Consider the following 20,896-nt stretch of genomic DNA (forward strand, 5'->3'; position numbering starts at 1 on the left):
CCCCTCGTCTCTCCCACCACCACCGACCGCCCCACCGCACTCACGGGCCTTCCCAGGCTCATCGGGGTCTGCGCTGCTCACACGGCCGGGCCCCGCGGCCCCGCCACCGACTCCCGCCCGGCGCCCACCCGCCTCGCCGCAGTCGCCGCTGCCGCAGCCGCCGCCATGTAACCCGGCGCGGAGGGCAGGGAGGGGCGGGCCCGGCGCTGGCTCCTCCCGCCGGGGGCGGGCCCGGGGCGGCCCTCAGGGCGGGACGGACACCGCCGGACGGAGCCGGGACGGCACTGGGCCCGCTGCCGTGCGGGGCTCCGCGCCCCCCCCACCCCTGGGGGCCTGCTCGCCGTCACCTCACAGCCTGTGCTGTCCTCAGGGCGCTCAGCGGGTCCCGGTGGGCCGGGGGGGTTTAGCTGAGTCCTAAAGTCAAACGCTCGAAATCAAAGGGCCGGTTGGAGCAGAGCGGAGGGGGGACTGTGCCCGGCCACCCAAGGTGACGGCAGCCCGAGGCCTAGGGGCAGCGCGGTGGCCCTCGAGGCCTGCAGTGATGCTCGCACTTGAATTACACTTGCTGCTCCCTCCGCCTGTTCGACCTCGCTGCCTCCTGACGGCTTCCCTCCAGTCAGGCTTCTGCTTTTGAAACCCGCGTTTGACCCCGAGCCCTGGCGGTGCCTCCCTCGGCAAGGCCTAGGGCTCCGCTTCTCCAGCGTTTCCCTCAGCCACAACACGGCACAGGGAAAGAAACCCCCTGGGTGGAGAAGGCAGCGGGAACATGGGTTTTCTGCAGCTGGGGGGATGTGGGGAGGAGAGCCAGGCCACCTCTCCGTGCCCAGGTGACAGGCCCTGCATCGGCCGGTGGAAGCACGGGGAGAAGAGGAGCGGGACAAGGAGGCCCAGCCTCGGTTGCCGCTGGGCAAGCACGGCTCCTGCGGCTGTCAGCGTGCAGGGCTCTGAGCCGGGGAAGCGGTTGTGTGGGCCCAGTTCAACCATCCTGGCTTTAAACACTCCTCATGGCAGAGAAACAAAAGCAGGGTTGGAAGGCAGCAGGCGGGAATGCCAGAGGCAGGCTTGCCTTCTCTGGACAGGACGTTTTGGCTCATGTTCTGCAGCCTTTGTGTCATGGGGGACCTGAATGTTCTCCCCATGACCTTCTACCAACTACTCGCCATTGCTGTAGACATCAGAGACTGTAAATCTCTTGCTATCGCATTTCCCTTAATGGACACAGGCAGAGACAGTAGAAGTCTGCTTTCCCCTGAAAATCACAACTAATACAACAAAATAAAGCAGAATAATTAAAACGTTAAATTTTTCCCCTGGGAGACTTTTTTACGGCAGTCTTGGTGGGGAGAGAGAGGCATGGAAATAGAGGGCCTGGAGGTAACAGAAGAGCTTTACGCTTCCACTAACACAGTTTCAGTACAGCTCCGAAGACACTGTACGGTTTCCCCAGCTCCCTCGTATGCCTTTTCAGTGCAGAATGACTCAAAGGAAGACAAACCAATTAATACTCATTTTTACTGATTAAAAGGAGGTTATTTATAGTTAGTAATAGGACAGAAGTTACTCACATTGCACAGGGCTCTACGCCTCATTCTGCTGCCATCTGGACAGAAGCATCCAATTGACCCTTGCACTTTCAAATCACATAACTAATAAACAAGTCATACATCAACAACCAAGGAGCTCCCTACCCAGCTTCTTCACAGTTATTGAGATAACTTCTAAAAGCCTTTCAATTATGAAGCCAAGCACTAACTGTTTTAATTTAGTCAGATGTGTTGCTAACTGTGACATTGCCCCCGCTGGCGGAAGAGGTGACATAGGCATTTGATAATACAGCACCGTACTGATAGCAGACATAAGGAAGTCAGTAGCTAAACTGATACTTTACATTACAGTATTTGCTAGTGGATAGCAAATATAATGTATAGGTAGCTAACCATGCTGCCAGCAGTGGAGGAAAGTCAGAAAAAAAGTTGGAGTTCTTCTGCCCCCCCAGCAAAGCAGAGTTGGAAGATGACAGCGCTGGCTGCTCCAGAAGGTCTGTATTTAAATACAGTCTATAAAAAAACCTGCAGGAGTGCATATTTGGGAGAGGTGATGTTAGGACGGCAACCAGAGCCAAGCCACAGAGGAGCATTTACTTGCATTAAAGGAAGAGATTTGGGACTCAAAAAAGGCAGGAGCAGCAGTGGCTGTATGTCTAAATCCAGAGCTATTTAGTTAAAGAATCCTTCTGTCCAGAAGAAGTATTTTCATTATGAGAGACAGAAGAGCAAGCAGATCCTAGGGTACTGCAGTAAGAAAAACCTTATATTACAGCCTTGCACCAGCACCATCCTCATACTGTGTCCACTGGGACTAGTTCCCAATACCCATGTAGCTGTTTCACTCAGGTGAAGTTGCACATCCGTGGAATGTGCTCTGCAGCGGCCCAGACTGTTTGAAAGGTAGTTTAGCAAACATGGAGAGGGCTTGCAGGAAATGCCAAGCTTCCTCACCTGGGTAGCACATGCTTACTCATATATCTCACACAGTTCAGATGTATCACCATTTTTCTGGGCTCCTAATTAATAAATCAAGAGCTACTCTGGGGTTTTTTCCCTCCATTTTTTTTCCCTGCCATTCTAAGAGCATAAGTAACTCCCAAGTCTGTGGTAGGATCTAGTGAATGAGATCCTCAATCTAGAGGAAAATCACACAACAGGGAAGAGCAGGGTGCGGGAATGTTACTTGTTTTCAGCGTCACTATAGAATTACTATGCACATGAGATGGAGTTGCTCAGAATTTAATTGTGAGTCACATGGCAATTTATAGCTATCTAATCCAACAAATCACTAATCTGCTCTCAGATTTTTAATATCCTATTGATTAGGTTGTAAATGGGTTAAATTTTTCCTCATTCCCCACAAGAATGCAATTACACAGCGTGTAGATGATACGCTATATGATACCAACCCATTCTAAGACATTTGTAGATATTAACTATCAGTAAAATGAACAGTAAGAAAAGAACTGGACATCGAAGGTCATAAATCCCAGCAATTAGAAAATACTTACAACTAAACAATGATTCATTTATTATATCCAAGTTCAAAAAGATCAAACAGTAAATTCCAACATAATATTTCAGTCCTGTGTGTGAATTGTAACTTGTGGCATAAAAGGGAATGAAGTATTTTTAAGTGTCCACACCCATTGTGATTGGCAAGGGAAGAAAGATTTGGAGACGGTTTGAAAAGGTTGCCCAAGGTAACTTGGCAGCTCCAGGCTTTTTTCTCAGTTTCACTGCTTTGCTGGGTTTTTCTGCAGGAAATCTTTGTTTTCTGGTGTTATGCAGCTCTCTGTAATGATTCCAGGTATTTTCAGAAGAAGCTGAACCTAAGCATGTACCTCACATCAAGTAGCCTGCACCCCTAGAGAAGATTAAGGTATCTAAAGCGATACCTGGTTCTTGGCCTGTCCTGCAGGGTCAGTCCCCTGGGCAGCTGAATTTGGTGAGACACACAGGTGAGGACTCTTGATGGCACCACCGGACTGCTCCTGCCATGACTTACACATCCTTCCAGAGGAAGGGAAATATATTCTCGGGTACATTTGTTTCTTACCAAAGTCTAGGGTTCATTTTGCATGAGGATAGGGAGGAGAGAAAATCCCACTTATTAAAAGGAGATGGGGAGAAGTTCAAGAAACACTCAGTTTCTGCTGCCTCCTTGGCCTGTTCCTGCTTACCTGTGTTCTGCAGGGTGATCTGGGCCCTGAAGTATGATTTGGTTTTCCTGGCACAGCTCCCAAGAGTTTTTAATAGTTTGTTTGGGTCTCCTTTAACTGCTGCCTTCTCCAATTAACCTAGTTTTCTGCAGGTGTTAAGCAAAGCCTTTACAAATCACTTGCTTTTCCAGCATACAGTTTCATAGTGCTGACGTTCAGCACAAACAGTCCGGGTAAAGTTGAGTTTCACTGACAACTCAACTGCTCGCTTCACTTCTTGGGCACCTCCATTTCCTGGAAAAGGTCAGACTACACCTTATTATACTGGATGTAGAGCTTTTCTATTTGTTCTTTTTAACACAAACACATTTTCCTAAGGAACCCTCTCTGGGTTTGCAAACTTTGAAGTTTTCCCAATAAATCTTAAAGTATATTTCATGCCAGCTTTATTAGTGGTAACCACATGGATGTTGCCATCTTAAAAAGTTTTAACAATTTTTTTTGCCTCAAAATCCTTTTTTAGTTAAAGTCTACTTGGCAGTAGCCAAAGCTACCTGGGCAAAGACACTATGCCATCACCTCATTTCACTCACTTGGTGGAACTGACTTTGCTAGAGCAAGCTTTGTACCATCTGCATTCTGATCAGGAAAGAAGCTATGAGGATATTAGGGGACTTAGAAGAAAAGAAAAAGGCAAACCCTGAGATCTTCATCCCTGTGTGAAACAAAAGAAGACTGGAAAAGAACAGACCTTTAACAGAGACCAATTCATACCAAAGGCAGCAAAGCAAAAAAGGGCAAATGAAGGTGGAAACAGAAAGTCACAGAAAACGTTCAACTTTGAGGTTAGAAATAAATGTGTTCTGTGACATACTTTGGAAATTCTATGAGTCTGCAGGTAAAAAAAGTCATTAAACACTTAAACCAGAACAAGTCATTCTTCCCCCCTGGTAGATCATCAGCAATCTAGGACACTTCGGTACAGCTAGCTGCACCCAGGCTCCCTGCTTAATATCACAGTTCTATTAAGCCAGGCAATTCCTTAACCAACACTTAGCACAGGGACAGAGCAGCTGGCTAAGGCAGGAGTTGTCAAAGGCATGGCAATCCGGGGAGAAGAGGAAAGCTTAGAAAACTTGCCTTGTAACTGGATCATCACTGAAAGATTCAGCCTCTGCATGTAAAATTCACTTGTAGGGCTGGAGCTCTCCCAGATTTCCCAGCCTTTCATTAATTGCTCGTTAGTTAACCTTGCATAGAGGTAGCTATCAGTAGCTATTCACGCGCAGAATAGTAAACATGTAGAAAAATTTACCAAGGTAGGCAATTGAGGCAGTATGAATTAGGTTTAATCCCCTTTTAAAGGATGACTAGTACCAACATTTTCACACTCGGGTGCTCCAAGTGACCTGAGTTGCTTCTAACTTCCTAGCGTGGGGCACAGGAGGTGTGGTAGAGCCAGGCTGTAGATCAGGTCAATGGATGAATGTACAGCTGGAAAACATTCTACAGAAAGAGGAACACGGCTGCGTGATAAGACAAAGCATAGGATGAAGTGAAAACAGGAAGCACCAAATTATTTTGTCTGAGCACTTCAGGTACAAGAGAATTCTATGGGCGACAGTTCTCCCCCATTCAGACCTGCAGGAAGGCACTGCTCCCATCCCCACCTCCAAAACCTCAAGTGAAGCAGTTGGGAGAACACACTGCCCACTGAAGTGGCACCAGAGCAATTGCCTGAGGCATCTCTGTGCTAGTTACTGCATTGGCAGCGGTGCTGCTAGAGCTGTAAGGCAGCACATTACTGCAGAGCTTTTATTTAAATATCTGTAATACCTTGAGTACTCCCATGTGGAGCGATGCCCTGGCAGCAGGGCGGGGTGTCCTCAGCAAAAAATGCATTTGGTTTTGGATACCTGCTGGAAAACACATCAGCTCTGGAGCAGAAGTTATAAAGGCCTGATGATGGATTTATGTAGAACAATTATGCGTTTTTGTAGAAGTATTGCATTTAATTGCAGAACTATGCAATCTGTATAGTTCTGCAACAGTAGAACTGTTCTTGTTCTTTCCTATAGAACAGTAAACCTTCCCACATGCAGCATTTTGATTGCTATTGCATTACAGAGATAAAGCCTCTGCTGTGCAATTGTAAATACAGCTGGTGCTGCAGTGCTTGTCATTTGCAGAGAAAAAAAAATCAGACTAACATTCGCTAACATTTTCACCAACACCAGAATCATCTTGAAATACATTTATAGGGGGCAAAGCTCAATACAGATACATGGGCATCAGCTAATACACTGCTTTAGCAGCTGGAGGCTTTTACATAGCAAATAGCAAAACTGTTATCTGCAAGCTTACAAGGGGAGAAGGGAGGTGCAGTAAGTTGAGGCATTTCAAACATTTTCAGGTATTATTTTGCAATAAACCCCAGACAAACTGGTGCACAGCCAGCAGTGAATCTTTGTCAGCCATTAAGATGGTAATCTGTTGCTGCCTCAAGAAACTTGAGGGTTGGGAAAGCAGTACTAATTGGTCATAGTGGAAGAGTCTCAGACCTCTACTATTACTTAGATTTGTGCCTTCCTGAGCAGGACTTGGACTCCAGCTCAGCCTAGGCCACCTGTGGCACTGTGATACTTACAGTGGTTTGCCAAAACCAGATGAAACAAGCTGGACTGTGAGACACATTAAGAAATGGTATCTTTGTGACTGCTCAGGCAGAGGCCATCCTCCGCTCACTTTGCCCCGCACACAGTGATCTCCAACATGCCCAAAGCTCACGGGTGCAGCTGTTTCACGAGGAAGCAGCACACTGGATGGCTAAGGATCAAGAGGCAAGAAGCACGGTGCCAGCAGGGTCAAGGCAGGCCGGTGGGAAGCCGATGTGAGTACTGTTGCTTGGGATGCATTTCTTCTGTGGCCAACACGCTTTTTCAGAATTCCCAAAATAGCACTTATCATAAGCAGCAGATTCACTGGGAAGCATGCTGCTTCTCTTAATGCATCCTAGTGTCCCTGCCAGACCCTTACCTCAGACAGTCTCCTGAAGCTGGAGAGAAAACCCAAGAAATATCAGAAATGTAGAAACTTTTTATGGAACTTCTACCATCGAATTATATGGCAAATAGTCAGCATTGCAAAAGCTACCTTGAGTCACTTTTGTTATATCTTCAGACATCAAAACCCAAAGTTTATATTTTGTTAATGAATCAATTTTGGAACAACCCCCTCTCCCTTAACACACCATAACTTTTTCTCAGTACATGTTGCACCATCTATTTTTAAAGATTTCCACTACGTATATGGGACTATTCAATTCCTCATATTCCCCGACCCCATTATATCTTAGCTTTCATTAAGATTTTCTAGGATGTTTCAGGTTTTCTCAACAGTTTTGAGACACTTGCTGGGAAGGAATAGATTTCCAAACTATTTGTTTTCTCAAGAAAACTGGATTTTGCCTGTGTGCCAGAATCAGCAGACATTTTATAAATAGCTTTGGACAGATGACAGGAAATGATGCAAGATCTCAGTCCACTCCACAGAGGCCAACTGTCTGAAGTGCTCAGGAAAGAGGGACTTGCACCATTGACTACTACACAGGGGAAAAAAAAATGCACAGAAGCATCATTTACTACAGAGGACATCCAGCTTATGAAACACAAGATCTCTATGTTATTACAGCTCAAGCAAGAAGTCTGTTTGCTTGCAACTACATTGCAATGAAAAACAGGAAAATTAGATTTTCCTCTTAAGAGGAAAACCTGACCAGAATTGTCTAAACTTGCTTTATCTGTTACTCTCGAGGAGGAGCTTTCCCCTCCTAACATGCTATAAATGCCAACACACGCATTGGAGATTCTCCAGACTGTGACTGGTGCCAAACACTGGGATCATCTTCTTACCCTGGCATTTCCCATCAGCTTCAGCAAAAGCTCTTCCAACTCAAACTGCTTTAAATGGGCTCCAATAATAGCTGCTTAGAGGTTAATCTGTGTCTATTCATCTGATCCCAAGAACTATCCGTTCCTCTTTGCAATAGTAATACAAATGGAGCACCAACTCACTGTCTCATTTTGCTTCTATTAGCGGCCATGAAGATAAAGCATAGTAATTTAACCCCAAATAAATGCTTTATTCGGAATGGGGGCAAATTCTCAGCTCTCTTAAGTCCATGGCAAAACTCATAACAGATTTAACTTCAACACAGTGACTCCAGCCTTCTCCCCCACTATCAAGTTGGTTTCTCTTCCAACAGCAGCAAGTGCCTCTCAGCCCACTCCTTACCACACTTTCACACCGCGGGTGCCTGAACAGCGTGCTCTACATGGAAAACTGCAGCGATTCGTGAGAAATACATAGTGTACCTCCCCAGCGGATGAACTTTTTGAGTCACTGAGTGATGCATTTAAGTCCTCTGTGTTCCCACGTTGCAGTTAGGCATCACATGGGGCTCAGGGACCTGGTCTTAGAGCAGCCATGAGCCTGTCTCCTTTCTGCACTGGGCGCTAGAAGCGGGTGAGCGTGTAAGCACACCCACCACTCCTCTGCACAGGGGCATGGCCATAACCACCCCCAGCTCCCTCCCACACACCCAGCACCGGGGAGGCTGGCCCGAGTCTTCTGCTGAGGTTTTACTTGAACAGAGAATTGCATATTTGGTCCCTCTGACAACCATTCCTCAGAGGCATCCTACTTCCAGGAGTGGATGGTTCCTACCGGTTTGTAAGCTATCTGTTCCCATGACAGACAGAAAAGCCTAGAAGCACTCCTGCCTATGAAAGGAGTAAATAATACATGACACATTTTTTGAGCTTTTGTACTAAGTTATTTTACCCACAATCTAAATTTCTGGTACTCTAATGAAGACCTTGATTTTTTATTTTTTTTTCCCATTAAAGCCATTAAATCTGACTGAATCTTTGTTATTTTGGAAACATAAGATTTATTACCTCTATTAGAAGTACAACAGTGCTGAAACTGGGCTATCCCAAACTTTCTCAGTTAAAGGCTATCCAAACAGAAATGGAATTCATCTGTCCATGTACACGTTACAGGACATAAAAGCAAATTCACTTATTAGTGTTTGTTCACACACTGTGTGTGTGCAGGAGAAAAGGGTACAGGCAAAGGTGGACAAGGCTGTCAGCCTTTGCAGAGCTCAATGAGAACTCCAGTGCACGACATCCAATTGTTCTTAATGACCACAAGCATAAAAAAACCCCTAAAATTGTAAACCCAGACTTCAGTATTTTCTGTAATTGGAAAGAGATCATGAGGTTTGGGGGGATTTTTTTTGGCTTCTTAAACTACGAGGAAGTGTGTCTCACATGCCTCCTTAGTGCACCACTGGATAGTCTCCTCCATGGAGACACTTTCTTGTACAGAGCTCACACAGAGTGCTTCTCAGAAATACCTTCATAGGATACCCCAGTGCTGAGGGATCACCAAGAAACTGTCCTAAAACCAGAAAGTTATCTCGTATAGGTAAACATTTCACTGTATAGTTATGCCTAGAGGTTCTTTCATAATCTGAATAGTGATATTTACTTTGCAAGTGAGCTGGAATTAAGAAAGATAAAGAGGTAGAGAAACCTTCTGCTTTTTAGTGCATCAGCGTTCTCTTATCTCCAGCACATCTCTAAACAGTTTTCAATCACGTTGAGTCAAAAACTATTAAATGAAAACTTAAGAGCTACCACATACACCTAAAGCTGTATTTTGTGACAGGGAAAGGTATTCCTCCCTTATTCTGTGTGTGTTATGAAACACTAGAGAATTTTTTAAGCCTCAGTTAAAATAAAATCAATTCCTGATAAACCTATTTTAATAAACACAAAAAGTTGCTAACCATTATCTCAAGTTTCTTCTTATTGTTTAATCTGGACACTCCCAAAACAAAAGTAATCAAGATGATTCAAAGAAGAGGAGTTTCAACCTTTGGACCAGCTCTAGTTGCAATACTTAGTTCTCATGATTGCTGCAATTCAACCAACTCCAACATGATATTAGAGTTCACGTGTGCTCCGCGACCTATTCCGGCATTGCCCTGGATGACAGCAAGAGCTGCCACGTGGTTCCTATCTGTAATCTGACGTCCCCAGTGGCTCACAGTGCCATAAACCAGCTGAAAGACCTTCTGTTCCCTTGCATCCATAGTCACAGAAGTTAGGCAGACAAATCCATTCACTTGTGTTCAGTAGTGGGAGACAATTTGTGAGAAGGTCAGGCTACGCTGCAGGAGATTTCCCTTGGCCACCCAAAGTAATGAAGAGTCAGGCTTCAGCCACCAGACAACAGTGGGCAAACTCTTTCTGATAGTCTGTGTCTTGAAACGGTGGCCCAGAGGGGAAAGACTGCAGCTCACAAACCTCTCAGCTTTTCCTTGGTGTTAACTTTTCCAGGGCAGCCACCCTCTCTAACTACAGACTGTCTGAAAAAAGGTATATCCCAGAAATCAAGGATGGATGTGAGTCTCAGCCCTTGCTTTCAGAGTCAAACCATCCAGCCAGGGCTGGACTAGGAATCTCATTACCATTGCCTAAACCATCCTGCTCCGTGGCCAACCCCAAAGAGGACTTAACATTCTCAAGCCTGTCTGTTAGAGGCACTTTCACGAGGACTTCACAAGACAGTGCAATATTCATCAAAACCAAGGTGGTGGTTTTCCCCACAACCCAGAAAAGGTTTTGAGATATCAGGGGTTTATTTTTTCCTGACAGACTACCGGAGCTGGTATTTCCATAGCTGCATGGGCTATCACATACATCCTATAAGTACACGGTAAAGTGAGATTATTATGGTTTGTGATAATATCCCTGTTTAAATAATTAAGGCAATTCATTTGCTCGTAGTAAAAATTATTCAAGGACTAAATGTACAAATTGCGATCAAAGTACTACCCTGTACCCTGTGTTTATCATCCTAGGTCCAATGATATTTGTTAGTAAACAATACAAATGTAATCATTGCTAGGTGATAGTAAATCAGTGGCAAGGCCTGAACAGGCTGTTGTCAAGTAGGAAAACTTCAACCGAGAACCTGCAGTAACTGCCGAAATCAAGTGAAACAGCAGGGTAGTAATGGAAACTTTTGAACCTTTTCACACAGAGTTACAAGAAGATTTATCTTCCTGATTGCTCTAATGTTTCAGATAGCAGGAGAACATGGGAATATGGGCCTTAATGTCAGCTAGCAAACTTCTCTGACCTTTGAAGGGAACTCCGTGTGACATGACAATCACAGTAATCAGAACAAGCTCTATCTGCTCTGATACAGCTTTACTGCACGAGCAGATACTCCCTCTTCTCCTTACAAGTGCTCAGTGCTCTGCTTCATTCATTGCACAAGACAGATAGTGCTCACCTGATTACCAGTAATGGGCTACCAAGAAAAAATAAAGTCAGTGTACTGCCCTGTGTGCTATTCACCACATATTGCCCCAGTCTGAGGACAGAATCACTAGGGTTTAAGGGCTCTGCAAATACCCATTAAATTAATTTCTACAACCTGCAAGAATGTCAGGATATTAGCGTTTCCACCTTCCTGAGCTGAGTCACAAAGATCAAGGTCACAGCAGCCCTCAATGCACAATTTCAGATTGCTAGAACTGAATTTTGCAAGGGACTGGTGCTTTATTCCACTGTTCAACTTTTCAACCCACTTTTCAAAGTTATTGGTACTTCTTTCACCAAGTGCAGTTCCTGAAGCTTTTCTCAGTTTCTGCAAGTTACTCTGGGCTTTGTCCAGGCAGTTCTGATTTTCCCCAGTGCCAGAAGCCCCAGAGTAGCTGTGCTTGTCCCCCCCCAAGTAGCTGTGTTTACACACCCTCCACACCAGCCTCTCCACTCCTTCTCAGCTGCTCATCCAGTTTCTTCAGGTCTCCTCCAATTACCTGGTTGGGAGGAACATGAGGAACAGTCCACTTGTATTCAATTCAGCTGCCCAAACCCAACACAGCTGGCAGCAGCTTGTGTAAACAGTCACAGGAAAATTTCTGTTCAGAAGTTGATGGGTCTGAAGCACACCCAGGACTGACAGACTGCATGGGAATTTATCTGCTACCACATCTATCCAGTCTGCAAAACCTGAGGTCTCTAGCTGATGGATATCAAGAGATTTTTCACAAAGATAAAACATGCATATTTGAATCTGGATGCCAAGACTGCCCTCCTCTTCTAGAACAGGCAAGGGCATTTAAAAAACTTTTTGTTTATTTGTTTGCCTGTTTTTAAGCAGGGCAAAATTAATGCTGTCCTCCACCCTGGCTCTTGTAAAACGACAAAATATTTGAGCTAAATGTTCCAGAAAAGTTCAGATTTGCAAATATACCTGGCACAAAAATGTTTCCATCCAAAGAATTAGCCATCAGCAAACTCATGGTCTATGGAAATGGAGGCAAGCAGTGAGACCAAGGCAATCCCAACACAAGACCTCCTCAGCCTTGCCCTGGCCACCAAGGGGCTGCAAGTGCCAGGTCCTGCCTTGCTGTGCCACCGTTCCCCACACGTACATCCTCTTTCCCATCACCGCTCCTCTGCCTGGGCAAAGGGACAGGCACATTCACACCTTCTCCTCCCCCAGCAGAAGGCACCTAGGAAGCTACTGCGTGCTGCCGTGTCTCTCCAGGCAGCCTTCTCCAACACCCCTGGGGCTTGTAAGCTGCTGGCTGTTGGTGAAGGTGGTGGTACGTGGCCTTCCTACTCAGGAACACATTAGAGAGGGAATAAAAGGTGTAGCGGAGAGTTTCTGAGAAGGATATGGTGCTGTCAGTGTTCTCCCTGAGGATCAGTGAGAGTTTGCTGGAGGGGCACAGAGAAGCGCCACTGGGGTACTGGACCCTAGCCACTGGGGTGCAGAGTGCCCTATTCAAGATTCCCTTCCCCTTCACAAAGGTGTTTTGGGAAATGGCTCTTAGCAGCAGAAAGCAAGAGGATGTAAGAAAATACTCCACTCTCCAGGGTAAAGTTTCTTCCTATTATTTTGCTCCGGTGCACAGTCACGCAGAACCTCTCCTACCACACGAACGCTGCTGCTTCCCCTGCGTGTCTGTGCCTTCACTGCTGCTGCTGGGCAGCCAGCATCGAGGTGGGCAGGAGACCTGGGGTTACAGGGAAGGACCCCGGGAATTAGTAGAATACAACAGTGAAGGAGGAGAGGAAAGAAATGTTTAATTTTCATTGTCAACTTTTCCGTAACCTCAGCTTCTGGCTGGTTAGAGGGACAGACAGAAACCACATGTGACTGCGCAGGGAACGGGGAACAACAGAGGCAGGCAACATTAGCCTGACTTTCTGATGTTTACAGAGGCTGTAATTTCTTTTTATTTCCATGATACCCTATGTGAAAAGCACTTCAAGACCTGCCCCGCCCCCAAGATTCTATTATGAAAAGCTGGATCTCACAAAGCTGTTTTCCAACATGTCAAATTCAGGTTTTGTGGCTTTTTGGCAGTTGTACGAAGACAACGCTCACTCCCAGCTGAGCATAAGCAGCCAGGTCACTGAACACCAGGAGTGCACAATGCAGTGCTCTGATGCCCTGCCTGGGTTGGACGCACTTCTTGGAGCCCCTGTCTCCAGCCTTAGGTGAGCCTGTCCCACCCCTCTGGCATTCCAGCAGCAGGCAGGTCAGTTCCCAGGACCTTTACCAAGCTATAGTCAGGAGCAGAAGACCTCAAAAAGGGACAGCTCAGTCCCACTGCTCCTGCTTGCCCAGGTTAATGTCACAGCACATCAGCAAGCCCACCCAATCCCACAGGGCTGGCCCATGCTGGCCCCTGGGCACCCACTGCTGTGGGGTGGCTCTCTCACCTGCAGCAGGTAGACAAACTGCCCAGGGTCCTTCAGAATAACGCTGGCAGCTGCGGCAGGCAGAGTCGAGGAAATACATCCCCGAATCTGCCCTTGTGTTCTTTAAAACAAACTTTTATTTATGCTGCCGGCAGTGGCAAAAAATAGCCTGAGTCCCCAGTCTACCTTCAGTCATATTTTTCCATGTGCCGAGCTGAAGCTCTGAAGCTCCTCTCCCTCTGCAGAGCAAACACAGCATTTGCAGGAATAAAGCTGTGCTTATATAAGCTTCCGAGAATGCCAAGTTGAATGTCTGACGGAGGAAAAACTTCTGGTAAAATCCTATTTTTTGTCTTTTCGAGAGATCTAATCTATCTTCTGTGCATTCCTGACCTTCAGAAAGTATTTTCATCTCACACGTTAAGTATAACAATCCTCTTAACAAGGGAACATTTTGTTAGAGCTTTAAATTGGGTTACGTAAATTATTTGTAGTTCTGACAGCAGGTTTCTCTTCCGTCCACAAGGACAGTTGTTATGAGATTGCTACAAGGTTCATTTGCAATCACTGCAGATAATCATCTGAAGGGACTGTTTGAAATGAGATTTTATCTGGGGGATATGCTACAAGTTTATCAAGGCTTTTTATAAAAGCAGCATTTTTTTGCCTAATTGCAATAGAGTAACCTGCATGAGAATTAAAAAATCCCTGATGTGAATGGTAAATTGAGAAAAAAAGATAATTTCCAACTCCCACAAACTTTAGGAGGAACAGAGCACAGAGGGGAAAAACCCAACATATGTATATGCATATAGGTGGTACCAAGCATGTCTCAATCCATGAGTTTACTCCTGTTGACTACAGTGGGAATTGCAAACAGTCAGGATCGGGCTATTTGTTACCACTAAGTACTTGTTCAGAAAAAAAGCAGAGTGGAAAAATGATTCAAGAAGTAAGAGCACTACTTTCAGCATTACATCAGAGCAGTCATGACTTAGAAACCCATTTTGCAGTACTCTCTTTTCATTCTTTTTTCTCCCTGACCCCTATCCAGGCATGGGGTTAGACACTGGTTTTGAATGGGAAGAGTTCTCAGGCAGTAGAAGCCTCCTACCTGCCTTTCTTTTGTCACTAGTAAGGCTAATTGGGAAAAAAGTTTCTACTGATTTTTTCAGATGTGGGAAAAGGACATCATTTATAAATTGGGATTAATTTTTTAGGTTCCCCATTATATTTATGAGCTATTTGAAACAACCCAACAAAGCAATAAAGCAATATTTTATTCAAATGGAGAGCATTTTGTTTGACTTTAATAACACTGACTTACTAAAAGAAAATTTTAAAATGAAAAATTTCAAATAAAAATATGAACATTTCGTTTTAAAATCTTTCTCACAGCATTTCAGATTTTTTTCTCCCCAAGTAACAAGAGCAGAGAGTTAAGTTTTGTCCAATGAAGCAACAAGCAATTGAGCAAACCCAGTAAACCTGATTTCTACACACTCCTGATGGCATTAAGTTCTCCGCAACAGTGGTCCAGAAACCAACAAACCCAGCCACCCCTTATGCAGCAGGAAATTACTCCAAGAAGTGACATTTTCAAGGAGAAAAAACCTGCGGGTTTGTAAACCACACACATACACACAAACGCAAGAACCATGGAAAAGGTGCTCAGCAGAGGACTTTTACACCCACAAAACTTAACATCTACTAACATTTCCAAATCTGCCTGGGAATGCTTTACCTTGGTATTTTCAATTGTATTGAGCTAACTCAGGATGTTTTATCTTTCCGTCATATTCCCTCCCCTTCTTTGTTTGATGCCAAATATTTATTTTCAGCAGTCTATACAGAGTTGTCTCATGATTTTATTAGCAGTCTCTCTTACAATACTTTACCTACAGAGATGCAATGCATTAGTACTTCTAGGTACAATGTTAGTTATTCCTCTGAATTATCTAGAGACACTAGCTGACTAATATATAATGCTTTTATTTATATAAAAGACAATTATTATTATTTTGGTAATTCTTAGAGAGAGAGATGTTTTTAAGTGTTAGTTAGAAAGGTTGATCTTTATCCTTTATACTTCTTTCTCTAAACAAACAGATCTCATAGGAGAATACACACAGACATTTAACTTACCATTACTGAAGCTATCTTTTGACTTCCTCAGTATCATTAATATTTAAGCAGAAAGAACAGAACAAACAATTACCCTAATGACAGCACACCAGAACTAACAAGTAATTTTTAAAAAGTCATCCAGAAGAAGTGAGAAGGTCGACCAGAAAATGCGAGTCAGGAATAGCTGTGCTCCGATGAGGAGGGGAAGGTTATGTTGCTGTGATATGAGTAGTGCACAGCTGTTACTCTAGTAATAATTCATCATATTAATATTTAAATGAGAGGAGGAGGAGGGCACGAGATTGTGTGTGACTCAACAGTCCCTCCCTGTCCTTAAGCAGAAAAATAGGCCACCAATACAGAAAGAGCATTAGGAGCTATGGAGTGGGAAGGTTTGTTTTCATTACCTCATGAATAAAAGTGAGCAAACTGGTCCCCGAAGAAGTCTAGAAATTATCCTGGGTTTACTCCTGAAAGTTAAATTCTGTTTCTACTCTCAGAAGCAGACATAACCTAACGAATAAGTTGATCCGGCAACCAGTGCTGTAGGTCTGTATGTGGTGTTTCTTAGATTTCAGTATATTTCCAGCAAGATTCTATGCTTCCTGCAAAGGGCTGCCTGCGGGATCCTCACCTGGCAGTTACTCACAAGGAATTGCTGAATTGCTGCTGCACTTTGCCATTTCTCTACAGACACGTTGATAATACCGTTTCTTTAATCAGGGCTTACTTACCTCCAGGCTTGTTCCATCATCTTGGCCCATCGGAGTCTCTGGCATGGGCAGGCTCAGGAGACCTGGGGCACCAGAGGAGGAGCGGAAGCTGCTCCCTGCAGAAGGAGGTGTTGTGAGGAGCAGAGCCTCAGCCCCAGGGATCCCGGAGGAGCTCCAGGAGGTAGAGCAGCAACACCCAGCAACAGCAGGCTCAGCACAAGGTGGAGGGCTGGAGAAATCAGCTGATGCAGGCATAACCCAGACAGATGTGGGTGGCATCCCTGGCAGGAGAGGCAGCCTGACCACGCTTGATTGCATATACGATTGCACAACTTTATCCAACAATTGAATATAAACACACCTCTTGCATGCTAGTTTTTTGGGGGTTGGGTTTTTCTTTTTGATTCTGTTCAACTCCTCCATGTTAGCAGAGAGAGTGTTACTATGACACCCCTGACTGATCACCGCCTTGTTGGCTATATAACTCTGTAAAGGTAATAAGCAACCATTTAACCAGAAATACAGACAGACTCTAGAAATGACCGTGAGGCTAAATAACAAATTGTTTGTAATAGAACAAGTCCACAGAGAAGCATTCAGCTTAGTGCTCAGCTTGAAAATACAAGGTACACAAAGTACAACCATTAAGAGATGCCAAACTCATGCAGTAACATCAGTTCTCAGGACACCATCAGAAATTTTATGTTTTTTCAAGCAAAGACACTCCCCCCTCCATTCATTTCATTAGTGTAATCCTTCAAGATCAAGTTTGCAAACAGCTTGAGTTAATGTTATTATTTTTAGCTGACTGCTACGGAGGTTTTATTTGCTGCATCCTGTACAACAGGATTTGAGTTATTAATACATTGCAGAAAATATCATTTGTCAGACCTTCTCCATACCAGTTGTCAGTATCCCAGTAGAGTGACCATTTAAAACTGGTCTTCGCAACTTGCTACAAAGACTTGTACATAAAGCAAAATCAGACCCGTGGGCACGTTGAAGGAATGGGGCGTATTGATCAAGACTGCTCGCAAGAGTAGATGACAAAGGTCTGGAGAAAGATACCCTTTTTGTTTTAGTAATTACACTAATGCAGGAGAGGTTGAGCTTTTCCTCCTTGGATTTTGGGAGTACTGGAAGAACAGACCTGCCACGCTGGCTTTAATCCACAGCACAGCCCTCTCTCCAGCTCCACCACCGCTGTTGTCTCCTGGGTAGGACAGATACATGAGGCTGAAATTAGCCACCTACCCCCGTAGCACCCCCAGTGGGGACTCACATGTTCCTAGGCACACGTGAAGGCAGAAGCTGCCCTCCAGTTCCTTGAGCTTCTGTGTCAACCTCTAGTGACAACTCCAGCCCCAACAAGTATCATCTGGTTACCATGAGGTGAAAGGCCACTTGCACTCTCAAAGCTGCACCCTCACCAGTATCTCAGCAATCGGAGGGTTCAGTCTTCAACCACCTTGGATGCTGAGTTGTGTGACTGGCCACAGAAGAGTTGAGGAAAAATGCTGGAAGAAGCAAGAGAGTCCCTAAAGTAGCAAACTTCTCTTTCTAAGTGAGGGGATTGGGTCTGGTCCACTGGAATGCAAAATATTTGCTGCTCTCTATACAAGTAGTACCAAACATGATTTAAGATAAGTCAAACTTGCTCCCTTCCTCCTTGTACATCCTCCTCCACACTATATACACACATACTATTTCAGAACCAAAATCCTCCTTGTGCAAGCAGTTGTACAGATTTCAAAGCATTCATGTACAATTGCTAAAATAATCTGCAGAGCAGCGTTCAGTATTCCCATTGGTTGTCAGTAGCCTGAAAAGGTTAGCAAGCTCAAGAGGTCTCACTACTATTCCCTCCTTCCTTTTAGTCTGCATTTTAAAAAGCAACTGCATGAAGCATAGTAATACACATTAACAAGGAGAGAAGGCTAATGTATAATTTTAAATCAGAAGAAAAACTACAGACAAAGGTTAAAAAGTCTTTGCAACCACTGAATTGTTAATTGAAGGTGAATGTGTGATAAAAGATAAACATTTTGAGGTACAGATTTGGTCAGCTGATGGATTTAATAGCTTCCATAAAATACCACACTTCACCAGCTTTTATACTGTCTTTATGGGCAATCATCAATTTCTAGCTGGGTTTGGTGGCAACCAGATCAAGGTATAAGGTTTGAGAAGGCCCGGAAGCCCAGGTTCAGATTTGCTTTTCTCCTAGTGACAGAAGAAGATGCTAGATTAATCTAAATCCATGGTCTCGGTTCAGAAGTGGCTTCAGCCTCTGTAACAAACACCTTTGAGGTCAAGGCTTTTTCAGGCTTTGTCCCATGTCTGCCCTAATGCCTTGCCATTCCAGCCTACACTCTTATGTATAAAAAAATAAATAAACCAAAAAAAAACCCACCCCACCAAATTATTTTTGTTTCTAAAATACAGTATTAACAGGGAAATCCTGCTCAAGGAGGCAACCACTAATTTCTCAAATGCCCTTGGGTGCACTTTTGTGCTGAAATTCCTCTCCCTTGGATTTAGGGGTCACATCCATTCACCTTGGAGAAGATATGTGTTACTTGGAGAAGGACTGAGTACAAAATCCAAAGATTGGTCTATGGCAGTTAGGTCTGTTGGTGAGTCTCATTTCTAGAGAAGTAACCTAACTCCTAACTCAGGAGTTATCACACCATTCATTCCAAATACCAGGCCCCCACCACAGTCACAGAGCAATTCATGGACATAGAAGACTTAACTGCAAAGCTGGCCACCGCACTTGCCCTAGAAACAGAGGGCTCAGTGTGAAGAGCCATGCTGGCACCAAAACCCCCAAGCCCTGGGGGTTTAAAGGTACGACCATCAGATGCAGACTGCTGGGCCCAGCCCCTGGCATGGTCAAACACAGCCTGTGCCCATGCCCAACTTTTCCTTAACCAGATGGGCTCCTTAGCTTGATCTTTCCAGATGAAACTGGGCAGTCATGGTTCCTGAAGGCCCCCCTCTGCTAAAGACCACATGGCTCTCTTGAGGAATTAACAAATGCTCTCAGAAGTGCTATGTCTAACTTAGATTTCAAGTAACAGCAGCAAGGCTTACATAGCTGTTTATCAGTCAAAAAAAGAGGGGTAGGCTTTTTATAGTCTAAATTTTATGAAGTGATAAAGATCTATGAATCATCTAACATGCAGTTTATCTACAGACAAATAGGATTAAAAATAGAGCAGGTAGTTTCGTCTCTTTTTTTTTTTTAATTGGAAGGGAAACAAAAGAAAGCTGGCAGATGAGGAAAAAGAAGGGTGCTGAGCACAAGGCTATGGCTGAGGACTGCAATGAGAGCCTCCTCAATTATGGTATCTCCCTGATGAGAGGCCAGATCGTAGGTACTCTCAAGTGGCCCTTTTCTGTAATGAGGATCTCAGTATTTGGCCTATTCATATTTTTCATTTCTCTGCACTTGGTCCAGGAAATCACAAGGCTTGGCATTTTACCACTGGAATCGAAGCAAAGACTTCTGCCTTTTAAGTGCTTGGCTCTGTCTCAGAGTTTTTTAATCTTTCCTTTCCTAAATGTAACTGATTGACAGGAGTGTGCATCCCTGGGTCAGTTTTCAACTCATGATCCAAATAGCTCCTCTTAACTTGGAAGAAATCCCAACAGTTTCCCAAAGAATTTTCTTTGGGACAGTCTGGAAACCCTCCTTGTCAATAAATAATTTCTACCAAGTGAAACACTGACAGAGGTACCCCGCTCAGCTAACTACACCGTGAAACATTAACCTCCTTCCCTGCCTCGTGGTGGCAGAGACTGTGTTTTGCTGCTTCATGACCCATGAGTGACCTCACTGTGGACTCCTGAATTTTCAGCACACCTCCTTGAGGTTCAGGATTGAGTTACACGGCAACTACATTTAAAGAAGCAGATGAGAAAAAGCCCTTGCATTATTTCCTTGTCTCTATCCGTGACTACATACAGTGAGAAGGGACAGATAATGCCAGGACCACCTGTTCCTCATCCAAGGAAGCTAGGTGTCCCTGACACACATGTTCCCCTACAGCCTGGCAGCGATGCTGCCTGCCATCATCTAGAGATCTTGCTGCCCCAGCACAATCAGAAGAGCTGTAGCTCTGACAGCTGGAGAGTAAGAGGAGAAATACGCTGCCAAAGAGAGCAAGGGCAGATACCCACTGCAGAACCAGATGGCTATAGCACCACAGGGGCCACCACCTCTCACTGACACAGCACGTGTCCCTGCCAGAGCTCCCTGGACACAGCCATGCCCAGCAGTCAGTAGCACAGCTGAGCAGCACCAGCAAGTCCAGTAGCAGCACTGTCACCTCAGAGGTCTCTGAGGCCAAGTGACATGGGTGACACATACTTGAATGCCATTCCCCCTTGGTTGTGCCTGCAAGCAAGACAGGACACAGATTTATACCTATTGCTGCTGTGCAGGAAGTGTGACATGGGTGACACCTGGGCAGTCATTCCAGGAAGCTCCAGGACCTTCTGATAAATTCCTGAGGGTTTCAGAGAGTGAGATGCTGTGGGAGACC

The 20,896-nt window shown here is 44.8% G+C and overlaps 1 protein-coding gene across 2 annotated transcripts in view; it reads right to left on the reverse strand.

The window, feature by feature from the left end:
- MAPK6 (mitogen-activated protein kinase 6) overlaps positions 1–15,799 on the reverse strand; it is a 30,610-nt gene extending 14,811 nt beyond the window's left edge. The window contains exon 1 of one of the 2 annotated variants that reach the window (XM_014944540.1): positions 45–191. The gene's annotated coding sequence lies outside the window, so the exon portion shown is untranslated. Of the gene's footprint in view, positions 1–44; positions 192–15,651 lie in introns of those variants that run through there. The other variant, XM_014944541.1, reaches the window with a different exon arrangement.
- Positions 15,800–20,896: the final 5,097 nt, after the last annotated feature.

The sequence above is a fragment of the Calidris pugnax genome, unplaced genomic scaffold, assembly GCF_001431845.1.
Source record: "Calidris pugnax isolate Ruff unplaced genomic scaffold, ASM143184v1 scaffold70, whole genome shotgun sequence".
In the NCBI taxonomy this organism is placed as follows: Eukaryota; Metazoa; Chordata; class Aves; order Charadriiformes; family Scolopacidae; genus Calidris; species Calidris pugnax.